The sequence below is a fragment of the Tamandua tetradactyla genome, chromosome 4 (genome assembly GCF_023851605.1).
Source record: "Tamandua tetradactyla isolate mTamTet1 chromosome 4, mTamTet1.pri, whole genome shotgun sequence".
Lineage (NCBI taxonomy): Eukaryota > Metazoa > Chordata > Mammalia > Pilosa > Myrmecophagidae > Tamandua > Tamandua tetradactyla.
Genome location: NC_135330.1, coordinates 65724674 through 65743828, shown reverse-complemented (window position 1 = coordinate 65743828; position 19155 = coordinate 65724674). Strand labels below are relative to the sequence as shown.

Sequence of the window (19155 nt, the reverse complement as noted above, 5' to 3'; positions counted from 1 at the left end):
GAAAAGCAAGGTCAGAGAAATGTGGGAAAAGCAGTGAATCAATCAAGTGTGAGTCTCCTTTTAAGATAGCGTGGTTCTGGGCAGTTCTCTCCTAAGTTGGGGCCATACAGATGGCCTCTCAGGTCCCCCGCCCCGCAACAACTCCTGGTTAAATTCTGGGAATTTCCAAATCAGTCCGCGGGGCTGCGGCAGATTTTCCCGGACGCCAGCGTGCGGTGCCCGACGCGGCCGCTGGGTGGTGCAGCGCCAGGCGCCGAGCGTGGGAAGCGCGGGCGCGCGGGCGGGCTGAGCTCACACGCCCTGGAAGCGGCCGCGGCTGAGCCGGCGTCTGCAGCGGCTGCGCATCTCGCGCCTCTCGCGGGGCGATCGGGGGGCGGTGAACCCGGTTGTGCAGTCCCGAGGGAGGCGGTCGCGGGAGGTAAGAGCCGGGCACTGGGCCGGGTGGGAGTGGGCACCCCGGGCTGGGCCTGCAGGCGTTTTCCCAGCGCCGCAGGGCAGAGGTTGGCCCCCCGGGGGCGATGCCGGGGCCCCGGGCCGCGTTCGGGTCGGCGCTCCACCTCCAGTGCAGCGCGGCCTCGGGTTGCAGCTGCCCTCGCCGCGTGGGTGGCGGGCCGGCCTGAAGGCCCCCCGGACTGTGAGGCTGGAGCAAACTGGGAGGTGGGGGGAGGTGAACGAGCAGCCCTCTTGTCCTGCACGTGAGCCCCAGCCCCCTCCCCATCTTCCATTTCTGCGCTCCGCAGTGGGCGTGGTGCCCCTTTGCTGCAGAGGGGGCGCCGGGAGTTGAGGAAGGCTGTGGGGGAGGGAGAGCCGAGAGACAGGTGGTTGAGGGGGCGAGGGATGGTGCGCGATGGCTCGTGATTTTCCTGCGTGTGGCTCCTCCTTTCCCCCTTCCTCAGGGGGCGCGGAGGTATGTGAGAGGGCCGGGCGGGAAGGCCCGGGGCATGGCTCGGAAGAGAGCAGGTGCTGCGGGAGATGCCACTGGGTCCTGTCTCTGGTCTGTCCCCTCGCCTCACCACTCCCCCCCCCACCCTGGCCAAAAAAAAAAAAAAATTAAAGTGGATGTGATGATGGTGAGAGAGTTTGGTGAGGCTCTGCCCCAGAGCTGCCCGAGGCACTCCGCCTGGCTCCGGTGTGCACGTTTGGAAGCCGCATACTCCCAGCATTCGGCCGAGGGGCGGGGGTGCCCGCCATTGAAGAAGCTCGGCAACTGCGGCAGCTCCAGAGATAGGGACTGCGGGGGGTGAGGGTGGGGGTGGGGCTCCGGGCCTAGCGCTTCAGTTTCTAGGTGGTGGGTTGACCAGGATATGGTGGGAGGTAGGGGCTGTGTGGAAATAGGGTCATGGCCTCAGAACCCCCCTCCATCCACCTCTGATTGCAGCCGTAGACCAAAAATTTGGGATTTGGCATTTGCCAAATGTGTTAAAAAATTTTTTTCTTTCCCTTTCGATTTGTTTTGTTTTTTAGAGGAACGGCAAATGACAGAGCAGAGGGACGGCTGGCCCAGCCAATCCTGGAGCTGCTGCAGCACTTGTTGTTCCCTAAACACATGCACCCAAACATGGGTGCGAGCACAGAGAGGCGTGGGCTGCTGGCTTACACCCGCTGTCCTCCCCCCCCACACACACCACCACCACCACTGTGGGCCTCTTGCAGTTCTTGTTGGAAGGGCAGCCCTGCTTTGGGCTGGGTGGGCAGAAGCTGCTGCCCCTCCCTGCTGCCCAACGTGGGAAGAAGAATGCAGAGCCAGGCAAGTCACTCTCTCCCTGTCCTCTGGGGTGGAAAGAGCAGGTATAGGCAGGGCTGGGGCAGCCAGAGCCTGGTATTGCTTTGGCATTGGTGGTGAGGGCTGTACCTCCAGCCTGTTGGGTTTGATTCCACCCCTGGCCTGTCCCTAGGACTCCACAACTGCGTCTGTGTGCTTATTGGTGCCACCATGTTATATAACGCTTATATAATCTCCTAGGGCAAGTGCTGTGTCTCCATTCTCAGGTCACGCAGGCACTGTGTCCGTGTGGGAGGCAGGATCTGTGGAAGCTTGTGGGTGGACCTGCTCCCCGCCATCCCCAGCCTGACTCTTTCTCCTGATTCCTGGCATGGGAGGGAATCTGGAGAACAGGGGTCCACTCCACACCAGCTGTCTGGGGTGCAAAAAGAGGGATTGGTAGTGCTGACTTTCCTACCCTGTGGCCTCTCTATTCTCCCCTCACCTAATGGGCTGTTAGAGTGGATGCCTTTCTTGGGTTCTGGGACCAGCTATTTTTTCTTGGGGCGCCCCAGGCATGGCAGGTGGCAGTGGTGAGATGACCTCCAGAATGTTGCCGTAGCAGACTGTGCAGTGGGGTGGATAAAGAGAAGGAGAAATTGGCTGTGCCTTTCAGGGTTTTGAAAGCAACAGTGATTAGAATGGCGGTGACAGGGCAAGAAATTTGGAGTAGGGCTACGGGATGGTCAGGGAAGGGTGTACAGGGAAGTGGATCAAACAGCAAAGATAAACATGGTGTTCTTTTCCTGTACTCTCCACTGGGCTGTCCCTCGTTACCAGGGCAACAGAAGCAGTGATGAAAATCATGCCTTTCGTTCAGTGGAAAAACCTGGCTCCTCCTACCACCTCTTCCTTCTCTAATCGCCTGAGACCCTTTGGGAGGGTAATGCCTCCAGGGATCAGAGACCCCAGCATCTCCCCCATTATACCCCCCTTTCTCACATTTGTAGTCATCTCCCCTCTTCCTGCGTCCCCTACCTACCTCCAGAGCTTGGCAGTTGGCAGTTGCGTAGGAGTTGGAGTAGATGGAGGGGGAAGGGCGCGGACGTCATTGCAGGGCAGGGTGAGCACAGCGTGGGCAGAGATGTGGATGCAGAAATGACTGGCACACGAGGGAACTCAGGCATTGATCAGCTCAGTGGAGCTGAGAGCTTATTTCTGGGATGGTGGGAGCTGGGGATCGGGGGCAAGTGAATGAGGTAGAAGCCTGGCAGTCTGTGCTCAAGGCAGCAGGAAACAGGAAGGCCTTGAGGTTTCTTGTGTAGCCATGTTTCTCGGTGAAAGCTAGGATTCATTGATTTAGCATTTGTTGTGGGTCCTACGGTGTTAGGTGAGATTCTGGGAGCTGGCAACACAGAGGTAAGTAGGACTCGGCCTTGACCTTGAAGAGCTTGTGGTGGATGAGAGGAGGATGAGTATATGGAGGAAAATTTGTCTGGAGTTGTCACCAGCCTGGTATCCTGGGCCCCAGGCAGGAGACTGGCAGTATTCCAGATGCATTCAGGTGGAGCCTGTGGGAATAGGAAGAGGTTCTTCGTTCAGAGTGCTAGGGTGGCTTGGGGATAGGACATGGGAAAGAGAAGATGCTGAGATTTTGAGCCGTATTGATAAACAGAAATAGAAAAAACAGGGTTTGGGCTTATTTGGGGGAGTCATGTTTGGTTTGTTTTTATCATGTTGTCTTTAAGATGATGACAGAGCCTCCAGGAAGGGAAATAAAGTATGCAGTGAAAGTCATCTGGAAAGACATTAGGGGAAATTGTATTATGAAGTCTTCAGAGCACAATGTTAGTTGAGAAGGTGTGAGAAAGGGACAGGCAATCCCAGGGCCTGGGGCATTTGCCTGGAATTGGATTTCGCTGTATGATTTGGACTTCTTTATTATCCTAGGGCCCGCCCAGGCTTCTGGACCAATTTCTGCCAGTACACACCCATATCTTCTACCAAACCACATCCCTTTTTGAAGTTCAGGTTTCTGTTTGTTTTCTTCTCCCTAGTAACAAAGTCCAGGTACAGCTGAAAAGACAGATATATATATCCTCACCTCCCTAACCTCTCTCCGTGACCTTTCTTTGCAGCACCATTCACTTAAAACTTACCCTCAGGCCCCAGGTTGTGCTGTAGAGGCAGGCACAATCCTTGACCTCCACTGGTAATGCTGTTCGTTCTGTTTCCTTTCCATTTTTCATGGAGGAAGGAGAGCACGGACAGAGTCAGGAGACCTTTACCAGCTACATGATCTTGGGCATGTTACTTCCTTGTCCAGACCTTAATTTCCATAGTCTAAGGGGGTCTATTTTCTTCTGGCTTTCAAGCTTTCGGATTTGATATCTAAAGCCTTTTTCACCTTTGCCTGGGTATCTGACACAGGCCAGGGTGTTTGAACAACAGCAGTCTAGATTTATTTGGTGCCTTGTGGGAGGTGGAAGGAGTGGCAGGGGTGGAGGCTGGTCCCTGGAGGAGGCCCCTGTCTCCAGAGCAGGTGGGAGCTCTCCAGGTGGTCAGCCCCCATCCTCAGCACCTCACAGTTATGCTGTCCCCTGTTCCTCTTGGAGGCATGGAAATGCTGGAAGAGAAGGTTTTCCTTTTCCTGTTGGTCAGGGTTTTGCAAATTATGGCCTGTGAGCCAGATGCCTGTTTTTATAAAGGTTTATTGGAACAGACATGCTCCTTTGTTTACATAATGCCCATGGCTGCTTTTATGCTACAGTGACTGGGCTGAGTAGTTGTAACAGAGAGGGTAGCCTACGTGCCTAAAATAGTTACTGCCTTGCTCTTAAGAAGTATGCCAATCCTTGCCGTAGACCACCAGAAAAATGTCTTCATCTCCACTGGGACCATTCATTATGGCTGTTTCAGATTTCCAATGTTTTGGAGATTCTGCATTGGGCCCCCCATTGCAGTCTCTTGAGAGGTTGATCTGGCAGTTGAGGTAGTACATTACTGGAATCAACCCAAAGATAGCGTTCCTGTATCTAGGAAGTATTTTACATTTTGAGCCGTTTCCTTGGAGCCTGGAAGGTTTTTTTTTTTCCCCCACGTCCCTTTGAGCCAAGAGACAGGCCTCACCAGAGTTTGATCTTGGTTTGACAAGGTCCCTTCCTTTTCATTCTGATTTCCCAGGCTGGTGCAGAGGAGTTTGGACTGAACCATACCCACTCTCTGGTTAGGAGAAAGGGAGCCTCTTTGGGTCTGAGCATATTTCCCCGGAAGGCTTTGCTTTCTTGTTTCTGGCCTCACTGTCCCCTTTAGAGGTGAGGCCCTGGAGATGTGCCTGCCGAGAGAACCTGGTTTGTCTGTGTGAACCTGGCACTCATCTGTTCTGTCAGAGCAAGAGTTGATGGGGTGGGGTGGAGTGCCTGTTGGGGTCTTGGGACCATACTTGGTGCTGAGTATTCTTGCAGCCAACTTTCATTGAATGCTCTTATGTGCTGGTTTCCACCGTTTCAAACTGGCCCTCCAGATGGAGTCTCAGTGAAGCCCCTGGCCAGGAACAGGGCTAATTTAAAGTTCTTGCTGCTGCAGAACAACAGAGCGCAGGGGTTGGGTCGGCTCTGCACCGGGCTGAGATAGGAAGTGAGACATGTCTGTGGTGAGAGGAAACCACGTGCTTGGAGCAGTGGGGGGAACGGGAGGGTTACTGAGGTTTCTTCCCATTGCAGCTGGAAGGGAGGAGGCTGGCAGTGAGAGGAGGGAGCAGACGACCCAGAATAGCAAAGAAGACAGAAGCTCAGCACACCCAGAGCCGCTTTTAGCTGGTAATGGTAAGCCTGGCTCTAGGAGCCATACTTCACACCTCCCCCTATACAGGTTTGCGCGAGAGGCTAGGTCCCTTACTATTTTCTTTGTTGTCCTCAAAAGCCCTCTCTAAATACCTTTTCCTTTGCAGAGCTTAGGGCCACCCTCTACTAAATGGGCTTAATTAAACTATTGCTGAGACCGGCACTGACTTGGAAAAACATTGATTTTTGTGCACTGGTTATTTATTAAGGCTCTGTTATGTGTCTGGCACTGTGTGAGGCTCTGGGACTGTAGAGGTGAGTGAAAAAATCACAGTCTGGTCTGGAAAATATGAATAGTTAAACCAGTTCTAGTACCATTTGCATTAGACCGTAAGCTTCGCTAGGGCATATTTGGATGTCTTGTTCTTTGCTGGAATCCTGGTATGGTATACAGTGCTTAGCATGCAGGGAGCATGCAAATGCTCAATTTTGGTTTGACACATCATTATTTGGTCTGCCCTGGAAATACATAAGAGGTATCTAGTAGGTAGGTGGAGGTGGAGGAAGTAAGCAGCTTGTGGCAGCCAGTGTGACTGTGAGGGGAAGGTGGTTATATCCAGACATCCTGGTACTGTGTCTGCTAAAGAAAAAGGGAGTTAGAAGGGCGAAAGCCACATAGAAATGAGAGAACCCATTAGCATTAGGATCGTGGGAAAGGAGGAGCATGACCTGATTTAAAGAGGTGGGCTCGAGGCAGCCAGCCTCTCAGGGAGAAGATAGAATAACCAGCCAGCGGGAGGGAGGCGGTGGAGGGAAGGTGGAAACCAGTGTGAGAAGAGAACCACGGAGGCATCGGAGGCATCGCCAGGCCCAGGATGAAAGCAGAGATGAGGCAATGAATCCCAGATGAAGATGATGACGGCACTGAAGAAAAGATGGTGTTTGAGCTCTGTCTTGCGGGTCTCCTCAGAAGTTACAATTTCCAGGTATGATCAAAAATACCACTGAGTTATTTTACCGTGGAGCAGATGCGGGGAAATGCACTCGGTTTGAGATGATGGTTGCTCTTCTTCTTTTTACAGTTTTTGCTGTGGCTATTTTCAAATGTTCATGCAGATAAAGAGAATTAGTATGCTAAGCCTCCATGTTCCCTTCACCAGTATCAACACATCTTCAGTACTTGATTTATGTATCTCTAAAAGGTGAAAATTAAAAAAATCTATAACCCCGATAGTATTGTCTCAACTCAAAAAGCAGTCATTCCTAAACATCATCAGTCTTCCAGTTAATGCTTATATTTCCCTCGTTGTCTCCAGATTGTTTTTGAATTGTTTTGTTTGAATTAGGCTCCGAGCAATGGCCACCTGTTTCATTTAGTTGCTGTTCCATCTCAGAATCTCTTTTGATAAAGATTATGATCATTACTAAAAGAATTTATGTCTTGCAGTTCTGCTTTTTGAATTTAACTTCGCTGCCCCTTAACCTCAGTCAGTTGCCATCCACAGCTTTTCTGAGTTTTGTTGAACCTCAAAAATTTTGTGATTTTGCACACACTTAATTAGTCTCTCTTGCCTTCATGATTTGATGTGAATAGTCATTTATTCCTTCTTTCAATAAATATTTCTTGAGAGCCTGCTCTGAGCAGTACTGTACCAGGCACTGGGGATACACCTGTGAAAAGGGGAATGGGCAGTCAAGCCAGGGAGAGCCGTTTATGGGTGTGCGTGCTGTCTGTTTTTCCCACGTATTCTGACTGAGTGGTGTGATCACGGCCGTCACTTCTGGCTCATAGATCTGCCAGGTTCTAGGGCTAGGTAGTCATGTTCTTATACTGTTGTTTTGCATGGATGATAAAACGTGTACCTGGAATTGTTCAAGAAGCCAGATGTGACTTGTGCAGTAAGCAAGCCCCCAGGACTTCTGTCCTAAGACCTGGGTTTGAGCAGTGGTGCTGGCTTTGATTCTGCCTGTATCCATTTAATGCTCTTGGGCTTGGGTTTGTATAGCCATGAAAGTTGGAAGTAGAGAGCTTGCTTAACTGCCAGGTGATTGAGAAGCTAAGTATCTGAAAGGTGCTCTGAACTTAATGGTAGAGAGTTCAGCACACACCTGGTAGTGCCAATATGTTGTTTTGAGCAAGTTGAATGTTTTTGTGGCTTTGCGGACTTCAGGGTGATTTGGAGCTTTAACCTATTCTAATTCGGCTAGTCTGCCAGGTTACCAGAGGACAGACAGACCCACTGCCTTCCTTATTTGCTGTTCGTCACTGAGCAATACTGCATAGGGTTGCCATGCTGCCTCACTGGCAGAATCTGATGGTACATTTTAGGCCTCTCTTGTTAATACAAGTCAACCGATTTACATTTCTGTATGTAAATAAATAACCAGACAGACATTTGCTCCCTGTGACACTCTGACTTTGAGAATGATCCCTGGTTTTGTTACAATTTTTGCATTTGCAGCTCAAATGCAACTATATTGCAGTTCCTAGATTATAATTCTTAAGCGTTTAAAAACATTCTAGAAAATAAAAAACATGTTCTCAGATAAAAAGACTAGTATCCTGTCACCTTTCATAGATCCGTTATTGAATATTTAAGACAATAATATAGAATATAGTAAACATACTGTGATGTGCATTTCCTATTACTGAAGTCTCCATAGTTTAGAATTTGATGTTTTTTTCTTCTTCCAATTTAGTGGTCTTTACTTATTTTGATCACATATGAACAAATGGACAGCACTCCTAATGTGTGTGTGTTGATGAATTGTCTGTTATTATAGTTCTCATATATTATATACATCATCAGACACAATTTTTTAAAAAATGGCTGAGGTATATTGGATTTGCTACCTTCCCTCCTGCATGAACTATTTGTGGTCCTGTCTGTAGATAGTCCCTCTACTTTGCACTGGATTTCAACCCTTCTCACATATTCAAGGCATTGCTCCAGCAATTCTTCCCCATCTTTCTCGCATCACCAGTTTTTCCCTCTCTACTGAATTGTTTCCATCAGTATGCTGCAGTTTTCTCCTCTTAAAAAAGCCTTCTTTGGACCCACGTCTTCCAGCAACTGCCCCATTTCTCTGCCCCTCAGAGGGTTTTCTTTCCTTGCTATCTTCAGAAGTTCCATCCTTGAATCACTCCAGCCAGCTTCATTGCCTCCACTTTGGATGAATCTGCTCTTTGAAAGGTCAACAGTGACCTCCATATTACTAAATTCTAATGGTCACTTCCTAGTCTTCCTTATATTAGTCCCATAGCAGCATTTGGCACAGCCCATTATATTGAAGGTTTTTTTTCCACTTGACTTCCGGGACATACAGTTCTGGTTTTCTGCCCATCTCATTGGCTCTTCCTTCTCAACCTCTTTTCTCCTTGACCTCTAAACATTAGAAGGCCCTGGGGCAACTCTTGTCTATTTTTCTCTTTTTCTTTTTGATCCTCTCTTCTCTTAGGGATCTTAGGGCTTTTATTTTTTTCCTTTGGAGTACATGGGCTGGAAATCAAAGTCTCCCACATGGCAGGTGAGAATTCTACCGCTGAGCTACCTGTGCACCCCTGCCTGCTGACATTTCAGCTTGCATATTAGTAGGTGTTTCACACTTAACTAACATGCCCCAAACTGACCTTCTGATTTTCTCACTCCAACATACTTTCCCTGCAGTCTTCCCATTTAGGTTATGGAATACCTACCCTTCCAGTTGATCATCCAGAAGACCCGTTTTCATCTAAAGATGCTCTCTTCCAAAAGGCCTCTCTTCCTCTTGCAGCCTTCTCTAACGCATCAGCAAATCTTACTGACTCTACCTTCAAAATACATCCCGCCTGACCAGTAAGATCTGCTGCCACTCTGGCCCAAGCCACCATCATCTCTCACCTGCTTCTCCTTTGTTCCTTACACCAGAGTAATCCTGGGACACATGAGTCATGTCACGGTGGCTTCTCGCCTCGCTCATAAAAGCATTAGTCCTTACCGTGGTTCACGGGACCCTGTAGTTTCTGTGAGCACTGTTCTCTAGAAATGGTATGTGTGCCTCACATGTGAGAGCCCCATAGGTGATATTAAATTTTCTGGAAGCCACATTAGAAAAGGAAAACAAAGCAGGTGAAATTAATTTTAGCACAGATTATTTAAGGTAGTATGTCAAAAATAGTTTCATTTCTGAAATACGCTGTTTTCCCTGCTACTAAGTCACATACACATATCTGAATGCGGACTAATGTACTCAGTAGCCACGTGTGGCTAGTGGCTGCTGGGCACTGCAGGTCTCTATAATCTGGCCCCATTTTACTATTACACTTCCCTTTCACTTTATTCCACCTACACTGGCCTCTTTCCTGTTCCTCAAATAAACTAGGCATTTCCTGTTTCAGGGCCTTTGCACTTCCTGTTCCCTCCATTTGGAATGCTTTACCCTTGACAGGCCTATGGCTGGCTCTCCCTTCCTTCATATCTGTGTTCAGCTATTAATTCTCTAGCATTCCCTTCATCCCTTCCCTGCAATGTGTTTTCTTTATAGCACCATCACTATTTAAATATATGTTTCTATTTCTTGTTAACAGTTTCTCTCCCTGTTGGCATCTGAGCTCCATGGGAGCAGGGATTGCTATCAGTTTTGTTCCGTGCTCTGTTTCCAAAGCTAGGAATTGTGCCTGGCATATGTATGACAAGGGTAGATGTTTGTTGAAAAATTAAATGAAATGAGTTCTTAAGAATTTTTTTTTCCATAAGAACAATGCAGTTAGATATACTTTTATTGTTTCAGACTTTCTTGGTACCATGTGACAGGTTGAAAGTGTGGTGCCAGTCAGAGCATTTTGGAAGAGACTTCACAAAGATGCATAAATCCTCTTGATACAAATGCACCCTTGAGGATGCTTCCTAAATTGTGGTACTTCTTTTTCAGTTATGTCCCTCAGTTTCTGCAGATGCATTTCTTGAAATCCAACTCATACATTTCTCTTTCCTGATACCGGTCAGTTCTGGAAAACTCCTTGGAAGATCTTGTATATTTTTGTTTCTTTAATAAATGGGCTCAGGACTCCTGAGGAATAAGAGCTCATCAATCTTGTTTATGGCTAGAACAATGCCTGGTGCTTATCAAGTGCTGCATAAATATTTATTAATAGGCAGGTGTTGACACATGAGCAGGACTCCACCCGAAAATGCACATGCAAAGGCACAGAGATGCAAGAGGAAATGACATGTTTGCAGAGGGTTGTCATCGTGCTCCCAGGCCGGCATTTGTGGCCAGGGGGTTGACATGCTTTGTAAGGAGCTTGGTTTTAGTGGTTCATAACCTTTTTGCATCAGTTCTCCTTCTTTATTAGGGATCACAAGAAAACTCAAGTCCCTTTCTTTTGGAAGGATTGCAGACAGCACATGATTTTGCATATATGATCAAAGAAGTCACAGATGCCAGGTTATAAAACCCCTCTCTCACCTGTAGGAATCATCAAATGCTAGGTGAACTCCTAAAATGGGAATAGGTCACTTTTTCTCTGTGGAGTCTTTGGAAATTGACTGCTTTCTCCATTTGAATGGAGGCACTGTCCCCCTTCAAATGAAGGGGTGAGCTCCTGAATCCCAAGCACCCTCAGAGCCACCTGGAGACGCAGGGGCAGCCGTTGCTTTATGCATACCCCAGGGAAGGGACTCCGTAACTGTTGTTCAGCCTCTTCCTTACCTCTGCTGGGGTTCCCCACTCAAGTGTTGGGTGGAATTTTGCTTTGCAGGGAGGTAAGTTTGTGAAGGCGTTTTTAAGGATCTTTCAAAAAGAGTACCTCCCCATTTTCCCTAGAGTGGTGTTTCAGACTGCAAGTCCAGTTGTCTTAACTTAGTAGGTTGAGGCCAGCAGTAAAAAGAAAAAAGGTTATACTTGAAAATATTAGGTGGCATAGTCTGTAGCAAGCGTGAGTACTAGTTCATAAAACTTTGTTTCAGTTGTATATATGTGTGTGTCTATAGATAGGTACAAATGCACATATGTGTATGTGTATGGGTCACTATGTAAAATTTGTTTCTTACTGTGGGTCAGGGTTCCAGAAGTTTGAGAAACATTGTCCTGGAAGGATATTTTTGCTCTTGGAGTAGACAGTGGGTTCCAGCCACTTCCCCCAGAGACAATCTTTGTGAAGACAGATGTGGTGAGAGGGCTATTTTTTTTTTTTGTTTTTTTGTTTTTTTTTCATGAGCAGCCAGAGTCAGGCTCTTCCAGCATGACTGTAGGTTTGTCTGCGGCTGCTCACCCACTCCCTGCCCCTTCTTTCCTGCCTCCCTGTGCTTTCTGCTGCAGAGAAGCTGGGGAGGGAGGCCAGGAAAACCTCAACCAGAGCATAAGAGCCAGCATTCCTTTGGTGCAGGCTGCCTTGCCCTTCCTTGTCACCCAGGTTAGGATTATTGAGTCCCTGGCTGCTGCTCTCTCTTGGTTGTTGGCTTTATTAACTATTTCCTTGTTTGTTGTTCTTTTTTTTTTCTTTAAGCAAGAAATCTTCTTTTCACCTCATATCGTGGTCAGGGCAGGGAGAAGAAGGCCATCTCAATTTGTGGTTTTGCCCTGTTGTTCCCTGTTTCCGAGGTCCATTGGGTAGGGAGGGTAGAGTTCCCGTCATCTTGGGGAGATTCCCGGTGGATTGGAATGAGCTGGCTCCCCTCAGTGATTCCAGTTAGATCTCTGATTCTTCTGGCTCTGTGTTTCCCCCAAAGGAGAGGACCCTTTCTTGGATCACAGTTGCTTCTTCTTCCATCAGCTGGGCAGACTGACCTGCAGAGCACTGACCCACTTGTCTTACCTCAAATAGAAGTTTAAATTAGGACCTTTAATCTGTAAGAGGCTTACAGCCTGTTGGATGGCCAGCTGCTCTGGACTCCCATGTAGCAGAGCTGGGCTTTGTGTGGCCCTAGAAGGTTTAGGGACTTGTGGGGGTCAGTCATTCTGTAGCAGGAGCCACCAGAGGTGTGGATTCACTCATTGAGGTCTGGGACTAGCAAAGATCCTGGGGAAGCAGAGGATTGTTTGTTCAACATCCCTTTTGCCTTGGTCACTTCCAACAGATGGGCCCTGGGATGGGTGGGTGGGGTCTCTTGGGATGGGATGAGGCAGTGGTATATCCTTGCAATGGTGAAATGGGGAACTCAGGCCTTGGGGAATTATGCTCAAGTTTTCTTGAGCACTTACTGCATACTACTGTTCTATGTCCTTTGCCTGGAATGGGTCGTTAAGTCCTCATAAGAACTTGCTGGCTCTGTTTCCCCTGGGCACCGAGCCTGGTTCCTTGCTGATGTACAGTTAGCTCCACTGGCTCAAATGTATTTTCATTCCACAAATATTTATTAATCAAGAGCTGTGCATCCAGCATGGTGCTAGTGCCGTAGGGGACACATACAAGTATGAGAATTGGGCCTCCCCTCAATTTACTCATGGTCTGTTTGAGGAGACAAGACTAGGATGTATCAAAGTATTCGTTCATCCCATAGGGAGATGCTTATTTAGCGGGGCATCAAATTATAAAGTTTCGAAGTAACTCCAATAAGTGTTAAAGACCTGAGAAGGGAGAGAGCACTGGGTTGGTCAAAGCTGGGCGCTGAAGGGTATGTGAATTTAGAAAGATGGGGAGAGAAGAAGACATAGAAGGTAGGAGAAACTACGTGAACAACGTGGGAGAAGGGAAATGAGGCACTGCTTTCAAAGTGCAAACCTCCAGTGCCTCTCCTCCTGCTTCCGTCCTCCTCCTCTCAAAGTAGTCCAGTTTCGGTCCTAGAGACTCTCAGACTTTGGTAACATTGATCTAGCTCTCTGTTCTCCTCCTCCTTTTTATCATTATGACAGCAACAGGGGTCCCTAAGTTTTCTTGAGCACTTACTGCATACTACTGTTCTATGTCCTTTGCCTGGAATGGGTCGTTAAGTCCTCACAAGAACCTCCAGAGACAGGTGTTACATGGTGTTATGTGCATTTTACAGTTGGTGAAACTGAGGCATAGATAAGTTAAATAACTTGCCCACGATCACATAGCTAAGGAAGTCGTTGGGGTCAGGAGTCCACCCTGGCAGTCTGTAGACAGAAGCCCATAAGAAAAAAGTCCACACTCTTAACCCAGCTGTTCCCAGAATTGTCCGGACATTGTGATCACCTGGGTTCTTTTAAAAGTTCCAAAGCCCAGGCCATACACCCCAGACCAGTTAAATCACAGTCTCTGAGAGCTGAAACATGACGTTGTTCGTTTTTGAAGTGTCCCGGGTAATTCCGTCCAGACAGATTTGGAAACTGCTATCTTCACTTCTCTGTTTTAGCGCCTCTGAATAATTGATTGAATGCACTTTTGTCTGCAAGACCACCCAAAGCGTTGCAGGGGGAGCCTGCCTGCAGGCCTGTCCTCAGGGTGTCTCTCGGATTACCTACCATCCCATATGGTGTGGCTCTGGCCTCCTGTCCGAGGGAGCAGGAAGACCCCTGCTCCACAGCATTTCCCTAGTGTGAAACTGGAGTGGGATAGGGTGAGGAGAAGTGCGGTGTTCTGCCTGGGACCCATGCCCCCTTACCATCCTGAGGACCGCCTGTTGGGGGCAGAGGCTGCTTTCAGAACCCCGGAGACCTCTGACTGTGGTTTCTCACGCCTTCTGCTCCCTTGGGTCCCTGACTTCAGCAGGGAAGGGAGAGGGTCACCCGAGGGCAGATCTCTTCTCGACAAGTCCTGCTCCTCTCCATCTGTCCCCAGATGAACTTGAAATGGACACGAAGAGCGAGAGTCGTTTGGGTGACTGGGAACAGCACTAAATTTAGCAAAACTGTAGCTGGTGGGGGGCCGGGCTGTAGCAAGCCATGCCCGGCCCCAGGCGGACTAGATTTATAGTCGGCAGTGCAGGCAGCATCATCTCTGCTCAGGCAGGTCTGTGGTCACCCAGGAGCTTTTGGTTTCTGAAGCCCGGAAGCTTGTCATCCTGTCACGAAGGACCCGAGTGCCCCTGGCTGCCTTCCTGGCACTCCCCCCCACCCCCCGTCTTGGCCCCACCCCTTCCACTGATGCCACCCCTCCGAAGGTGGTCTTCCATCCCTTCCTCATTGAAATTTTCACTTGAGTACCTTCCTTGGCCTGTAAGTTCTTTCATGCCTCCTGGCCCGTGTTGCCAGCCTCCACTCCCAAGGCCCAGGAGGGCAAGACCTGAGCTTTGGTAAACTTTTCTCTTAAAACAACTGGCATCCTTAGGGCAACTTTTGGTCTAAGTTCATGAGTGGAGGGAAGGGATGAGCCGGGATGAATAGTTGACAAGGTTTTGAGGGACTGCGATGCACTTTTCCTCCTCTCAGAAGCTTGGCCAAGCGGATGATATTTGCATCCCCAGAACCTGAAATGAATATAATGGAAATGGAGAGGCTGGGGTGGGGGTGCTGTGAAAGTTGGGGATTTCTGTCTGGCTGGCTATGTTTTCTGCCCTCATGTGGACGGTATTAGGGAGGAGATGGATTTTGTGGCATCAGAGAGTAGAGGGTATGCTCATGAAAACATCTTCCCCTCCTGGGGCTTAATTTTCTCAACTCTTTCCAAAGTAGACAGATTACACTTATTTGTCCAGGGCTGGGAGCTTGTCTCTTTGATGTGATTTGTTAATATAAGGCAGTGGTTCTCGACCAGGGGCGATTTTATTCCCTGCACCCCCCCCCTCCCCCCAGGAAACAGTTGGCAATATCTGGAGACATTTTTGGTTGTCACAGCCAGGAGAGAGAGGGATGCTTCTGACATCTATTTGATAGAGGTCAGAGATGCTGTGAAATATTCTGCAATGTTCAAGACAGACCTCACAGCAAAGAATTTTCCCACCCAAAGTGCCATGGGTACTGAGGTTGAGAAGCCCTGGTGTAGGAAGACAGTTCTGTGGAAATGTCCCTAAGAGGTTATTTCATCCAGCTCCCTGTTTCCTTTTTGAAACCAGAAGCTGTCTAGCCATTGCCTTCTCCCTGTGTCCTTCTTTTCTTGGCATTTACAGTGAGCCTGGTTAGAGAAATGATTTAGTGTCTTATAATAATTATCTTCAGGGCATTGTTTCCAGAAAGTTGCTTAGATCTCATACAGAACAGTTTCCTGTATAATCCGCTCTCTGAGTGCGTGGCTGTTCTAGATAGGTCATATAGTTGTGTTTGTGTAGCTGTGACCCAGAGCACCTAAATAAGCTACAGTCTTAGGCCTATTTAGGTGCTGGTATCTGGAGATGAACTTTAAGGGGAAAGGAAGCCATTCCAGGCAAACATGTGGGAATGATAGGAATCTAACCTGGAACTGTTTCCCTTCCTCTCCCAGCCCCTGCGGTGTTTGCTCTGCCCCACAGAACTGGGTTCTGCTTGCTCAAGTTTTCTTAAATGCAGGAAGCACAATACACTCATTGCCTTGGAGAACATGGTGAAGATTCCCATTTGAAGGATGCCAGGTATCTCAGAAGCCCAGTCCATCTCTCATCTGCCAGCATCATTCTCCTGCAGTGGGCAAGGCTGCTTTAAGGCCAGAACAGGGAAAGGAGAAGCCTCCCTGAGTAGCAGCTTTAGATTGCTCTAGATGGTGAAGGGATATTAACTGCATGTGGATTCCAGAATATGGTGGCGTTTTTAATTTCAGGAAGAGTTTCATGGTTCTTTCCATTGACCACACTGCCTGGACTCCTTAGTTGTGATGTCAGAAAATGAAAAGTGAGCAGTGCTTTATGATGTGGGGAAGCAAGAGGTGGGAGGTGGTGGGTGTGGTTAGGGAGGAGGTTGGCTGGGCAGAAGCCCAGGTGAAAGATACAGATGTTCTCCTGTGGGGCGTTTGATGTCCTCGCCCCCAGTTCACTTCTCATTGACATTCCCCTGCCCTAGCGTGCTCAGTTTTCATATATCTGGGGTGGCAAATATATTTTTGGATTAGCCCATACCACATAGGAAGGTGATTTTACATAGGAGAGTAAATAATATTTTACAAATGACTTTTGGGTTGCCTGTTTTTTCTTTGAGTTTCCTATCTCCCTACATTGGTGAACATTCCCGGGGAATAGATTATAAAGCAGGCCCTTGGTATTGTTGGAGTTTAGATTCACTCCTTCCCTTGTTCTCATGTAAAGGACTGAGGGGATGATTGCAGGCTCAAGAACAAGATTCTAGGTTACTGCTGTCTTAGCTGGCAGCTAGGGCCGTCGAAACCAAAAGCCTCCAAAGTCCTGTTCAGTGATGGTAAATATTTGAATGGATTGAACAGATCAGTGAGTGTATATTTAGAAAATCACTCAACCTCCGGGTGAGACTGTTTAGCTCATGCCTGCTGCTGCTGAGAGCACACCCAAGGTTATGTCCTCTTATTCCGTGATCAGCTGACATCACTTCCGTATGTACCCAGGGCTGCCCACACCCAGCTGTTTCCTGCTGTGGGTCGGGAAGTGTAGATCACTTCTCATAACCTCTTCATACCTAACAGTCATCCACCAGCATTCTGGGTTTGTTGGCCTCCCTCTCTGAGCCTCCTTGCAACTCAGCTGCCCTGTTGCTTCTAGATCTTGAGTTTGTCTTTGAGTCCCTGGCTTCTGCTTGGGAGTCCTGGCTTCCAGACCCACAGTTACTTCAGCTCTCTTGAAGCCACTTGAAATGTAAGCCCTGGGTTGTTGGTGTGTAAATCTGGCACTCACTTCTTCCACGTCAGAATCTTACTTGTTTTTCATAAAAATTTCTCCATATTTTGCCCTGCTGATGTGTGAAACCTGAGTCCATTTTCAGACTCAGTCTCATAGAACATAAAGCTTGACAAATTAATTTGGAGTTTTGAAAGCATGTATGTTTATTTTATATGGTAAGACAGTTTTGTAGAAAAATGCCTCTGCAGTTTATTAAAATGCAGTAGGAAAAAAATACGGTAGGAAAGTACTCAGAAGTATCTATGTGCCTTTTAGATTTTGTGAGCAGAGGTTGTCGGAATGAAAATCTGTTTTGGTAGCAACCCATTTAGTTAGAAGTCCATTTTCTGCTAGTTTCTTTTTAATCTTTCTCATCAGCTCTTTAAAAAAATTTTAAGTAATTTTTGTATTCAAGTGTAACATACAAAAGAGAAGTTCAGCTCAAAGTGAACACACCCTGTAAAAAATGAACACAATCCAAATCGAGAAAAGAAACAGAACATTGCAGACCCCCTGAGAAAACGCCTTGCGCTTCTTTCCAATGACTAAACCGCCTTTCCAAGGGTAACCGTTATTTTGATTCCCCAAATCACAGAATAATATTGCCTGTTTTTCAACTTTACCTCAATGGAATCACACAGTTATGTTCTCTTTTGTGTCTGGCTTCTTTCACTCAGCGTTTTGTTTATAAGATCCATTCATGTTGTAGTTTTCCATTCTCATGGCTGTGTAGTATTCCTCTAAGTATAGATCACAGTTTATCTCCATTCTACTGTTGGTAGATGTTGGGGTCGTTTGCAGGTTTCAGCTATTACAGACAGGGCTGTTATGAATATGTATGTATTTAAATTTCTGTTGGTTAGATACCCAGGAGTGGAATGACTGAATCGTCGCTTTAGGAGGCAGTGCCAGAGTGGTCGTACCAAATATACTCCCACCAGCCAAGTGTGACTGTTCTGGTTGTGCCTTGCCAATACTTGGTATTAGCTTTTTTTTCTTTTTATGTTACATTTACTCTGGTGGGTGTGTAGTGGTATTGTACTGTGGTCTGAATTTGCATTTTCACGGTATTGGCCATTTGAATTTCCTGTTTTGTGAAGTGCCTGCTCAGGTCTTTTACTCATTTATCTATTGGTTTATCTGCCTTTGTCTTATTATTTGTAGGGGTTCTTTATGTATTACAACTGTTTTCTTTCTTCAGTAGCTTTTGGTGTCCATATCTTTAATAATATCTCTAAGGTTAACCCACATGAACGCATTAGGGTTTTATATAGTACTTTGCCCTGGGATCTTTTATTCTTTGCTAGCTATTGTGAAGTTGGGGCGACATTCTATCAGTACTCATCAAAGGCACTGTTGGGATGTTGGTTCTGTGAATTGGGGCATAGACTCTTGGGGTTCTTGGCATAATTTGGAGTCAGATAAGAATAAAAATTGTTCATATCTAAGTGCTTACTATGTGGTATGTACTATTCTGAGTATTTTTCATGGGCTAGGTCATTTATTCCTCAGAGAACCTCAGAACACTATTACTATTATTACCTCCATTTTCAACTAGGGAGATTGAGGTCCAGAGAAGATTCGTAATTGCCCAACATCATACAACTGAGAGCTCTGCCTGTAGAGCCTGTGATTTTAACCATTGTACATAGAAAGTTGCATTTCCCAAAACTACTGTTTTATTAATGCTGCCTGGAATTGTGCCTGGCACCTAGTAGGTGCTCAACAAATACTGGTCAAGTGAAAGAATTTGATAGTGGTGAATCGTATAAAGGCTGTGCTCAACAGGGAACTTTGTCCTGGCAGTGGAATATGTTGTATGGAAAATGATTGTGTTCCATCCTTATGCGTCTGTCGGAGTAGGCATTGTAGTGAATCGTTGTGGACTGAGTGAATCAATCATTGTGAACCCTGCCTGGCTGATGGGGTGAACTCAGAGGATTCTGCAGGGACCAAGGCCTAGGCGGACACATCAGGGAGAATTCAGAGTCAGGCTCGCAGCATCCCGTTTGTACAACCACGAGTCAGCCTCGCT

General features: G+C 47.4%; 1 long non-coding RNA gene across 2 annotated transcripts in view; it reads left to right on the top strand.

Moving 5' to 3' along the window:
- The first annotated feature begins 302 nt into the window (after positions 1–302).
- LOC143680989 (uncharacterized) overlaps positions 303–19155 on the top strand; it is a 61650-nt gene continuing 42797 nt past the window's right edge. For both annotated transcript variants that reach the window (XR_013174283.1, XR_013174282.1), the window contains exons 1-3: positions 303–418; positions 1465–1747; positions 5425–5526. This is a non-coding gene — a long non-coding RNA (uncharacterized LOC143680989). The remainder of the gene's footprint in view (positions 419–1464; positions 1748–5424; positions 5527–19155) is intronic.